This window comes from Dipodomys merriami, unplaced genomic scaffold (genome assembly GCF_024711535.1).
Source record: "Dipodomys merriami isolate MVZ:Mamm:240054 unplaced genomic scaffold, mDipMer1.0.p SCAF_19, whole genome shotgun sequence".
Taxonomy (NCBI): domain Eukaryota; kingdom Metazoa; phylum Chordata; class Mammalia; order Rodentia; family Heteromyidae; genus Dipodomys; species Dipodomys merriami.
The window spans coordinates 9559985-9572946 of record NW_027203270.1 but is presented as its reverse complement, the minus strand read 5'-3'; the positions used below and the strand labels follow the sequence as shown (position 1 = coordinate 9572946).

At 43.2% G+C, this 12962-nt stretch overlaps 1 protein-coding gene across 1 annotated transcript in view; it reads right to left on the bottom strand.

Moving 5' to 3' along the window:
- Asic2 (acid sensing ion channel subunit 2) overlaps positions 1–12962 on the bottom strand; it is a 1017707-nt gene that overhangs the window by 692544 nt on the left and 312201 nt on the right. The gene's annotated exons all lie outside the window — the stretch shown is intronic.

Below are 12962 nucleotides of genomic sequence, written 5' to 3'. Positions count from 1 at the left end.
TTGTCTCTTTCAACCTTTACTCTTCCACTCTCATTCCCTCCAAGTGTTGAGTGGCTTGAATATCTGGCTAAGGCAGGTTTCATGCAGGAAACACTTAATTTTGGGTTTGATAGGCTCTGTCTATGTTGTTGAGTCACTGCTGCACATAGTGAAGTTGTTGCTGGTCACTCTGGTGTAGAAATACACTTACAGCCTCCCACACCCCACTCAGGGTCAGGGAGTAATACAAATGGATGCTGCAGATTGAGTGTAGGATGGCCTGGACCAAGAGGAGGACACCATAGGAAATGTCCACCAGCAGAAGCTAGTCTGTGGAAAGGTTTTCTAATCATGAGACATGGATGGTTGCCTATTGACAATTCATTTGTTAAATCGATGCCTGGTTCAAATAGAAGTTTCCCATAGAACTACCCTATGATCTAGCAATAGCATTCTTAGGCATTTAACCAGAAGATTACAAGTCAGGATAGAGTAAAACCACTTGCACAATAATGCTTGTTACTGCACTATGCAAGGAACAGAAATAGCCCAGATGCTCTACAATAAATGAATAGATCAAGAAAATGTCACACACACACACACACACACACACACACACACACGGGTGACATTGATCAAGATGCATTGTAATCACAAGCTGACATGTTGAATTGGAACGCCTTTGTACACTAAATGATAATGAAAAAAAGATAAAAGATAAAAATAAATCCACAAAAAATAGAAATTTCCTTTTCACAAAACAGGCCAAGGTACCCATTAATACATTTGTGCTATGGTATACCAAGCATTTGTTTTATGTCTTTAGAGGAGTTTTGCAAACTAGAACAAGTCAGAACTCTTGAACTGGGAAGGCTCAAGTATGTAGCAGGGTTGTAAACCATGGCTAAGATCTGTGTTTGAGGCAATCCTGCTCTCAATGTAATCTTTTTGACCAACCATGCTAGACAAAAAGGCTGAATTACATTTCTACTCACTCTTTATAAAATGATATCACAAAATTGTCCTAGGAAGAAGCAATCTTAAAGTATGCAGCTCAAAAAAATGTAGCCAAAGAGTGTTGTAGTGGTGACTCAAGCATCTAATTAATAGAATATTCTTACGTAGCTGGATATGGTGTTTGCAATTTTTGTCAGCAATTTGAAAATTTGCACTTTGTTGTGATATTTTCTCACCCTCATTTGCATCTAATTTTATATGTGTCATTTTTTAAAAAAATAAGGCCCTCCCCCAAAGAATGTAAGTTTTAGGCTATTAAGAAGAAGGTCCCTCCTGTATCTGTCACCTGTGCCATGTGTATATTAGATCATCTGATCCTTCTTGTCCCCAAACCAGGTGACAAAATAAGTCTCACATGAACAATTCTTGTCTGTTTGGAACTAATATCTCTGTAGGATCAGGCTACCATTGTTTAGACACCAGAAGCAATGAACCAGCTGCAGGAGTTAAACACCATCTCCTCAGCCCATTGTTCACTTTCCTGATGCTGCTGGCCTCACACATGCCAGAGGCTCCCACAACAGTATTTTTACGCAGCCTTCACAGCTCCACATCCACCTTTATTTGTCTATTTATTGCCTCCCCCAATGGGAGACAGAGAAACCCAGGGCTCCTTTTGGCTTTAGTGACAGCCCCTGGGACAGCCTGGTTTACCACAGATGGATTAACGTCTTTCTGCACCAGATACTCAACAAGCTTCATAAATGCTGAGATTGTGTTAGGATCACTGTTACAGTCAGGTAGGAAAAGCCAGGCCCTTACACTATGACCAGAGAACTGAGTCCAATCTGTACTTAGAGAAGGCCTTCTGGGAGATGCCAGGCCTGAATGGGATCTGGAGGCTGGAAGACGGTGGTACGTGCCTGCAAGTCTAGTGCTTAGGAGGCAGAGGAAGGAAGATCATGAGTTCACTATGGGCTACTTAGGGAGATTCTGTCTGTGCAAATGTAAGTAAGTAAGTAGACAGGGAGTTAGATATATAGATAGACAGACAGACAGATAATAGACAGATGGATAGCTGACAGATATAGATTATCAATTAGTAGACAGATAAATGAAGTGCTGAGATCAGATACCCTGAAGTGTCTTACTGTACATTTTTCCCTCTCCCTCTCTCTTTTTCCTTCCTTCCCTCCTCCCTGGCTGTCACCTAGAGCTGACAGGCCTCAGCTTATGCCCAAATGATTCTTGATTCTTTCTGGCCATGGTGTTTGCTTCCTCATTGTGTGCTCCACACACATATAGGATTTATGTAGCCAGTCCCCACAGCTGCATAAACTTATTACAATGAGTCCCTCTATGTATATCACATCTATAAATAAATCTGTTGAATCTACTTATCTGCTTACTACTGGCTCTTCTCTGCACCCTGACTGAGAAAGAGGGTGATGATGATGACGATAATGATACTATAACCATCCCAGCAATTCATTGTGATGGAGGATGTATCATGTACCAGACACGGTGCTTAACACTCGTCAGCCATTGTTCCCACTTAATCTGCTTAACAACCCTACGGGAAAGATGCCATAACTATCCCTTTTCTCTAGGTAAGAACTCTGAGGCAAATGCAGGCTGAGCAACTTGCCACACAGCCAGTCAGCCTCAGGGGCCAGGACTGTCACCCCCTCTTGTGGTCTCCTGACTAATTTCCTACAGCATGCAGCACCAGCAATGACACAGGACTTGAGCTACGGGAGGAGGGTCATAAACAAGCCTGACCATTTGGAGTCTTCTAGTGGAGAGACCTGAATCTTACGGTGGGAGACAACACATGCTAGCTGGTTTCCCCCTTGTGGGTGGAGCAGAGCTTAAGAATCCTCATACACTGAACTGAGAACAGAGCATGAGGAGGAAGGAGGCCCTGTGAGACCCGCTAGCCAATGTCCCATGGGATGAATGAGCAAACCTGCAGTGGTATGGAGGGGCAGCAGGGGCGAGGAGATTCTTGCTGGTCCTGTTATGAGGCAAGGGTCTGTCTGATGCTGAAGCTTCACCATCATCATCTACTTCATGGAGCAGGGGACTCCAGAAGACCTGATTACAGCAGGAAGTAGGCAGCCTCTTCTGGGGTCCTGTCTTCTGAGTGATTCAGTAGTGTAGCCATGGGTTAGTACGGGTTAAGATGAGAGAGAGACATGATGTTTTAACCTTTGACTTCGTGTGTGTGTGTGTGTGTGTGTGTGTGTGTGTGTGTGTGTGTGTGTGTGTGTGTGGGTGTGCGTGCAGGTCATGGGGCTTGAACTCAGGGCCTGGGTGCTGTCCCTGGGTTTCTTTTTGCTCAAGGCTAGCACTCTACCATTTGAGCCACAACCCTCCTTCTGGGTTTCTCCTACTTGGAGATAAGAGTCTCACAGACTTCCCTGCCTGGGCTGGCTTTGAACTGCGATCTCAGCCTTCTGAGCAGCTAGGCTCACAGGTGTGAGCCACCGGCAGCTGGCTTAATCTTTGGCATCTTATTGGCAAGAGATAATGAGTCACCAGATCTTACTTAATGCCATACCAGTACCCCAAGGTTGAGGAACTTGCCTTACTCTTTGGCTCAAGATACATTGCTGACTGTAAGGAGAGTAAAGAAAAGGTCTTGGTACCAGCATCAGTTACTTTTACCATCACTATGACAAAGTTCTTGAAAAAAACGATTTCAAGGAAGAAAGATAGATTTTTTTGGGGGGGTCCAGTCATGGGGCCTGAACTCTGGGCCTGGGCGCTGTCCCTCAGCTCTTCAGCTCAAAGCTACCACTCTACCATTTGAGCCACAACGCCACTTCCGGCTTTTTTCTTTTTCTTATGTGGTGCTGAGGAATTGAACCCAGGGCCTCAGGCATGCAAGGCAAGTGCTCTACCACTGAGCCACCTTCCCAGCCCCAAAAGATAGATTTTTATCTCATGGTTTCAAGGTTTCTGTTCACAGTTGCCTGGCCCCAATGTGTGGGTAGATATCATGGTAGTGGGAGCTTTTGATGGAGCAGAACATTCACCTCATGGCAGATAGGAAGCAGACAAAGGGAGTACTTTTCCCACCTACATCCTAACTCCTAAAATATTCCCAACCTCCCACAAGAGCACCATCAATTTGAGGTTAAATGTTGAACACATAAAGCCATGAGGGAGATTTCATATTCAAATCGTAGCAACCTCCACGCAGATAATGGTGACCATGATGGTAATGATCATATTATTTCCTTTAAGTCTTTAGAAGGTTTTGTAGTTTTTGTTTTGTTTTGTTTTTGCTGGTCCTTTGCTTGAACTCAGGACTGACCCTGAGCACTGACCCTGAGCCTCTTTGTGCTCAAAGCTAGTGCTTTACCACTTGAACCACAAAGCCACTTCTGGCTTCTTCTGAGTAGTTTATTGGAGATAAGAGTCACACAGACTTTCCTGCCCAAGCTGGCTTTGAACCAGGATCCTCAGATCTCAGCCTCCTGAGTAGATAGGATTACAGACGTGAGTCACTGGCTCTCACCTGCTTTGTAGTTTACAGATGGTGGTCTAACTCTCTAAATATCTGGCAGGACATGTTGCTACTACTATTTCCTCCTTATAAAAGGGAGAACTGAAGGATTAGTCCTACTTCACATGCTGTTAGGGCTGGAGCTTGTTTTTGGTTTTTGGATTCACTTAACCTCATTCTCCATGTTCCATACTGCCCTACCTTGGGGAAAGGAGAACATTGTCCCTGTCCTGGTACTCCTGGATTCTCTGTGCTTTGATGGTGTGCACAAGCTGTTCTCTTTGTGGGGTGGAGATTTAGAGGTAAAGAACAGCTGGAGAACTGGCCAAACTTGCTAGCTGGGAGATGATGATAATGAGTTTGTACCAATGCTGATCAAAATATGGTGATTCAGGACAACCTCACCCAAGAAAATGTGCATTTCTGGGCTGTCAGTCAGCAGAAAATATTTTGAAGTACAAATTTGAAAAAAAATGTCACAACTGGCATTTTGAATTCATAGATCTCTTGGGTGCCTTTGTAACACCTTACATTTTATTTTATTTTTGTTCATGTGGTTGCTGTTGTTATTGGAAGAAAAGAAAATACCTGTCTTTGAAAAATCTCTGTGGTTTAGGAAGTGTTTCTACCATGGCTCAGTTTTGAGCTCTGAGCTGACCTGGCTAGGTTGCCAGTGTGTTACACACACAGGGACAAAGGTGCTCCGATTGGACCCTCTGCACAGTGCGGTGCAAAGAACACAATACCGAGAACTCAATTCACACCTGACTCCCACATCATTCTCTATATGGCTGTGCAGCCTGCGGCCAAGTTCATCTCCAAGCACTGTTCTGTGCATCTGGAGAATGGGATCTAGACCAACCACCCCTTCAGGCTACCACTAGAATTAAATAAGACATTGCATAGCGACCAACCGTCCAGAATATGACTGATGGGAGAGGTGTTTTCATCCTATTCTGTAGCCTTTGGTGCAGTTAATGAAATCTTCTTCCCATAGTACCTGCCTGGTGGCTATTTGTAGAAAGAATAAATGAAAAATGAGAGGAACTTTTAATTGAAATGCTGCTGCCGCCATCTTGACATTGGCCCTAAAATCTCTCCACCCTGGTTTCACTTCTTGCTGAGCAAGAAACAGCTTTAGTGACCCATGTGTGTTCTAATAAGATAGCCATACATGTGTACATTTAGCTTCAAGGGGTAAAAAATGACAAATCCTAGCAAGGCTCTTTCCAGAACTTTTCATCAGCCTTACTCATTTTATTTTCATGATATGCAACAGACTGTTCACATTGCCTCTGTAGCCTCTACTTCTGCTCCCTGCCTGCATTTATTTGGGAGTTTCTGGAAGGCAGCCTCTGTACTCGATGCTGTGTGTCCTTCATCTCTGGTTGATGATACAGATGAGAAATACTCAAAAAACAAAAAGCAAATTTGCCCCAAAGTCACCTGACTAGTAGGTGATGAATAGATGATTCACACTCGGGCCAGTCAGATATCAAAGTGTCTGTCAGAAAGCTGGATGTGGTAGCTCATGCCTGTAATCCCATTTTGGCATGAAGTGAAAGTAGGAAGACTACATTTGAAATTCAGAACCATACCTGAGAAATAATTAAATTGGAAGAAAGCATGGCTCAGGTGATAGAGCACCTTGCTTAGTAAGCATCAGATCCTGAGTTCAAACCTGAGTACTACCTTCTACCAAAAGCCTTGACACACTGCAGTTTATTTTTGATGCATCATTTAAATACTTTCAAGGTCCAGTCCTATGGAAGATACAATTTGAACTCAAATTTGTGCGCTCTGCTCTAGATTCCAAGGTGTGTCTCCTGCATGGAAGTCTCTTAGTTTGGTGATGGGAAAATTGAGACTTGGTCAGGTGACCTTCATCGACGGCTTCTGCTCCTATCCTGAAAAGTTTGTGATACGCATGTGATATGTTTTCTCATTGGATGTGCTCCAAACAGTGATGTATGTATGCATAAAAAGATGCTTTGACATTTCAGTCTCCAAAATCTGAGTGGCAATTCTCTTCAGGTGGTGTAGTAGGATTCCAGATATTGAGAGTGGATGATTTTCTTACTCTTATTTTTGCATGTTGTTTGATTACAAACAAACAAACAAAAAGCCAGCCGGGTACTAGTGGCTCGTGCCTATAATCCTAGCTACTCAGGAGGCTGAGATATGAAGATTATGGTTTGAAGCCAGCCTGGGCAGAAAAGTCCCCGAGAAACTCTGATCTCCAACTAGCCACTCAAAAACTGGAAGTGGCTTTGTGGCTCAAGTGGTACTAGCACTGGCGCACAAAGAGGCTCAGGGACAGTACCTAGGCCCTGAGTTCAAGCCCCACAACCAACAAAACAAACAAAAAACCCTGAAAAGCACAAACCATAACTATCTTTTTTCTGAGGTAATATTTATCCTGTTCCAGGGGAGGAAACTGAGTGGGAAGAGTACCAGCTCATCTATTGCTCCAGGAAATAGCTGCATTTACAGATGTACACCACCATGTCCAGTGTATCAGTTGAGATGGAGTCTTGCTAGCTTGCAGGCTGGCCTCAAATCATGACTCTCACGACCCTCCTCTCCTCTCCTCCACCTTCCAAATAGGTGGGATTATAGTTGGGAGCCACCGTGCTCAACCTTAGTTGTTTTCTTCCACTGGAGAAATGTGATGCTATGTACTAAATGACAAAGTTTGTGAAATGCTGATTTTAATGACTCAATGTCTGCCAGACAATATAGGTTATGCTTTGGATACCATTTACTTCCAGCCTCTTCCACAGAGGCAAACAGACTTATAATGGAAACAACCAGGCCCATTGGTGAAGAGCATTAACTGTATAAATCAACTTTGTCATTTTGCAGATTCTCATCATCTAGACCTGCTGCTTTGTAGGGTAAACCCCAAGGCTGAGATCTGCTCCTAATCCTTAGCATGTCCTCCACCAAACTGTGTATCAGCCAATCAGATAGACATGTGTGTTGTCTGGGCTTTTCTTATGGAAGATAAAGAAATAAACCAGGTCATCTGAAAGACCCGTGAGAATCTTGGAATTCAGCTAGACTTTGCACTCATTTATGTCCAGCATTGCACTGTCCTTCTAAGAGCAGAAAGACCAGGGTTTGAGTCCAGCCCAGACAGAAAAGTTCAGGAGACTCTGTCTCAAAATTAGCCAGCAAGAAATAGGGCTGGAAGACATGGCGCAGGGGCTAGAAAACCAACTTGACAAGCCCCAAAGCTTTGCATTCTGGCTGGAATGCCAGAACGAGAAAAAAAATCACATGTAGTAATTGCAACTTTCAACTACTAGGCTTACTTAAATTTAGCGGATGATCTCAATATTGGGGCAAGTTTTATTTTGTTGTTGTTTTTTAACCTGTGTCAGTTAGTCAGCTGTCTTCTTTTCAGTTGCATAATCTGTTTTTCCTGCATTGAAATTCAGGAAATTCTTTTTTCTCAACATTTTCTAGCATTCTGAGCATGAGTTGGCTACACACACACACACACACACACACACACACACACATACACACACACACACACACAGCATATATATGTATATATATATATACATATACACACACACTATGCACTGTACATATAAAAACCATATATACCATAAATATAACACACAGTATATATACTATATAGAATATATAGTATATACAATATAATATATTATAGCACATATTATATATTATATAGTATATTACACTATATATACATACAGTATACATATATAGTACATATTTTATATTGTTATATATACTATATATAGAATATGTACTACATATAGCATATATACTATATAGTAGCTATACTCTATATTGTATATATAGTATATATATACAACATATATATACTATATATAGTATATATATATATTCAGGAGAGAAGAAGAACTTGATTTCTTAATGTCACAATGTGTTTTTCTATATTCTTGAAGAAGTGAGAAGAACATGGGTAGTACTTTGTAGTCTGCTGTGGTCTGAGGTACCCAAGTCTCTGTTAAAGAAATAGTCCTGATTTTCTGCACAAAACAGTTACTAGCCCTATGCAATGACTGGTTCACCCTTGAGTTTAAGGGCCTGACCCCTGGCTGAAATTAGGAATATGTGTGAAGGGCTCCTTCAGCCCCAGCACTCCTCCTGGGAAAACCAATACTAACTGCATTACAGTTCACCTCTCTCCACCACGCAGTGCTTGCTTTTTTCTCTCACAGTTATTGTTCCCAAGAGCAGGCTGTGTGTGCAAAGCCAGCTGCATGCAAATCTGTCTCAGAGTCTGGTTCCTGGGGAAATCGACACATCAATATGAACCTGATGGTTTTCCCCATGGTGGGTAGGTATGGATTTGCTGGGGAAAAAAAAAAAACAAAAACAACCCTCTATTGCCAGGGGACTTTCCACTCAATAGGTGAGTGAGCAGTGGCTTTTCTTGCACTTGCTTCAGAAAATCATGACTATGTCAGAGGACAGACTTTCCCACCTTGCTTCCTAACTAGACAAAGAGAAAACCCCAACTGAAGTTCAAAGCTTTCCAGGAAACATTGTGCACTCAGCAGGGTGCCATCTTATTTAGGAAGTCCATGAGGCTGACACATTCCAGTAGGATCCCAAGCCTAGTTCTTGCTGTCCTGGGATACATCACTTCACGGCTTACAAAATCTTTTTGCATGAGTGTGTGCCATTACTGAGGGTTGAATTCAAGGCCTGGGAACTGTCTCTGAGCTTTTGTGCTCAAGGCTAGTGCTCTACCACTTGAATCGTACTTCCATTTCCAGCTTTTTGGTGGTTAATTAGAGATCAAAGTCTCATATAGACTTTCCTATTGGGGCTGGCTTTTAACCTTGATTCTTAGCTCTCAGCCTTGTGTAGCTGGGATTACAGTTATGAGCCACTAGTACCTAGCTAGAACTCTTGTTCATTGAAAAACTAAGGACAATCCTTAACTTTCAGAACATTTGTTAGAGTTGGAAACTATATTGCATACTTTATAGCCTTTGAAGCTGCTTATTATTTAATACTAGTAATACTTGTATCTGTATAATGACTGTATTATACCACAAGAATAATGAACATGCTCAACCTGTATTATGCAGAGGCTAAAACTGGACTGAACTCAGACTCTATGTGATTGTCAGCTTTAAGTATTATGTAAAGGCACGATGAGTATGTACACACAGTCCTTAGATCCATCCTGCCAGGGCCATTTGCATTTTCCCCCTTTTGTTCTTGAGCTTTATTTATTGTTTGGCCAGTAGGCTTGAACTGCAAATATAGAGTGACATGAAAACACTGGAATACTGGGAAACTCGGGGGCTGGCAAGGGATTGGAAGATTGAGACCTTGAGCTCCAGGCAGATGCTTGCCATGCACAAAAGATGGGATCTTGGGCAAATCTTTTACTCTTTTAAGCCCCGTTTCCTCAGTTATTTCTTCATTCATTCAATTGGCATCGATCAATCGTAGAGCACTCAAATATGGCACCTCCCTCAAGGAAGAATGACACAGCAGGTGAGACCGTGGTAAGCCCAGTGGAAATGCAAGCAATGGGTTATACCAATTACATGAGAGCCATAGGAACATGGCCATTTCTCTCTTGGTTTGGGCTATCACTTCCATCCATACCTGGTCCAGTGTCTAGCACATCAAGATGCTCAAGAAATAAATAAAAATTTCTGCAGTATTAGTCAGGGCAAACTTCAGAGTGGAGTGAGCATGTGAGTTGGCTCTTAAATACTGAACAAAAAGAGATGATGGAGGGAAGACAGAATGGGCCCAGGAGGTAGAAATAAGAGCAAGGGTACGTATAATGGCCCAGAGCTGGGGTAGGGGTTGGATGCAAAAACACATTGGAGACAAGTCTGATCTGACTAGCAAAGAGCATGCACAGAGAAAGACGCAGCTCCCCTGGAGGTATCATGACCAGACAGAAAGCAGACAGTGAAGCAAGAATTGCTTGGGGAGATATGGTAGGCTGTGTTATTGCATCTTGCTACCTTGATGTGCACATATTATAGATTTTGTCTATAATCGTTGTTGCTATGGCTTTAGATTTATGTCTAATTTTGTTGGCTTGTGATTGATCATTAGTAAACAAATATGCATGCTGATGTGTAGCTTGACTCTGTGCATGGCATTATTGATGGAGTAATTCATTCATCCAACAGATATTTTATTCTGATAAATGCTAATTGCTGCTCTGAGTGCCTGACCAAGGTAATTTGCTGGGCCATGAGTTTGTACTTCCCTGATTTCCATTTGCCTGAAGGCTGCTTAGGGGACTGAGCTAGAGTGGCGGACTCTTTCTGCTCTGTGTGTAGAGTCCTGACTTTTGGGGATACCACCCTGTGCTCATAGCAGGAAAGAATCTGGCAGTTTCCGCAATTACACTTCTGTGCCTTGTTCTACAGCTCCTGACATTTTTCTTCTCATAAGGGCAGAAGTAGCCTCTCACCCCCGGCTGGCTGAGCAGGGTGCAGATGCAAGGCAACGGAAAGGAGAGATCACTATGCAGAGAGTTTGCAGATGGAGAAGTGACTGCAAGAGGTGTCAGCCAGGAAGAGAGGAGGCAAGGTTCTGGGGAACAGATGGGTGAGAGGGTGGGAAGGGAAAGATGCAGGTTTTTATCAACTTAGGAAGGAAGAAAATGAAGTGGGGGAAAAAAAAGATGAGAAAGTAAAAGATGAAAGATAAGGAAGTGGAGAAAAAGAACTGGGCATTGCCATAAAATCACAAGAGAACAGCAAAGTTGGGGCAAGGAGGAGGGAATAGGAAGAGGAGAAAAGTGGGATTTGATGATTGTGTGGACAAACTCCCCAGAGGCAGCGTTGACACAGGCATTCTGGGCTCAGGGAACATTGCTGAATGGAAGGGAGGAGAAAGTCTGAGCTGTTTGTGCTTTGCCAACCTGCACAGATTTCTCCAAAGCGAGGAGGTGTCGCGTGTCAAAATATTCAGTGGTGATGCATGAATTAGCAGAGATCAACTTGTGTTTAGGCAATCTTGTTGAAGTACCCTAAAGCAGAAATCAGAGCCACAAACTAAATGAGACTGTTCATCCAATTAACACACGCCCCAGCTGAGCCCAGCAGTGTGCTGGGGACTGGGGATGGCATTCTGAGGGGGACTAGGTTTGTTTTCATACCCCTGACTATGTGTTCAGTGCTAGTAGAGGATAAACACTAACTCCCCCACTTCCCAGCCCCCACAATACACCCTAGGCAAGTGTTCTGAACTCTGCTGAAGGTCATGCCATCCCTGGCTTTCCAACAATCCCGAGGCATTTAAAGAGGAATGAGCTTGTCTCCCTGGCTCAATTTAGTATCATTTCTTTCCTCTGATGTCAACCAATGATGGATGGCTCTTTAGGAATGGGACCTGGGCAGCTCTGGGACAAGTTCTTTCTGCTGTTTACACAAATGGAGGGGAGGTAAGCCTTGTGCTGAGGAACTGAATCTGCAGAGCCAAGAGCACTGGAGGCTTCATCAGGCTGGACCTAGAGCAGACAAATCACATGGGTGGCAGCTGGGACAGAGGAGTTTCAGGTAAGGCCCAGTACCCCTGCCCCTAGTGCTACTTCCTGTCTTCTGGGCCTTGCTTCTGTGTTTCCACCTGTAGGTCCACAGTGGGACAGGAGATCTGCCCTAAAACCAACAGATTTGAATGACACCTTGACTTCTCACTGATTTCTTTCTTTCTTTCTTTCTTTCTTTTTGTAGAAGGCATAGAGTTAGAAGTTCAACCAAGTTTGTTTGATGTCAGAGCATGGGAAACATATGGACCCTCTGGTGTCAGAAAATGAGTAGACACACAAGAGATAAAGGAGATTTCATCAAGGTCAAGGTAATTTACTTATTTGTAACTGCCACTCTCCCCAGAACTAGACAGGCAAACCAGGCAGGTTGGTGGTCTGCTCCATTTTTATCCTAACCCAAGGGGCTACATTGTCCCTTCTCCTTGTTGCTACAGAGTTAGACCCACATTTTCTTTACAGTTGGTTACCAGGGTGATGTGTTAACACAAGGAAATTTGAAAGCACTCTGTCAATAAAAAGTGCTCACTCAAGCGGGGCACTGATGGCCATGCCTGTAATCCTAGCTATTCAGGAGGCTGAGATCTGAGGATCATGGTTCAATGCCAACCCTGGCAGGGAAGTCTATGAGACTCTTATCTCCAATTAACCACTAGAAAACTGGAAGTGGTGCTGTGGCTCCAAGTGGTAGAGAACTAGCCTTGAGTGATAAAGGTTAGGAACAGTGCTCAGGCCCTGAGTTCAAGCCCCATAATAGACAAAAAATTAAAAAAAATAAAAAACAGAAAGTCCTCCCCCTGCCCCCGCAAGACAGTCTGTCTCATCATGGCTGACTGGGAATAGGTTGGGAATGGGGTGGCTGATGGATATAGTTGTAGGAGATTAGTAAAGTCAATGTAAAGTTCTCACTCAGGATGGGGGGAGGGCTATTCTTTTTTGAAAATAATTTTTGATGTCACAGTGGGACAGGGATGT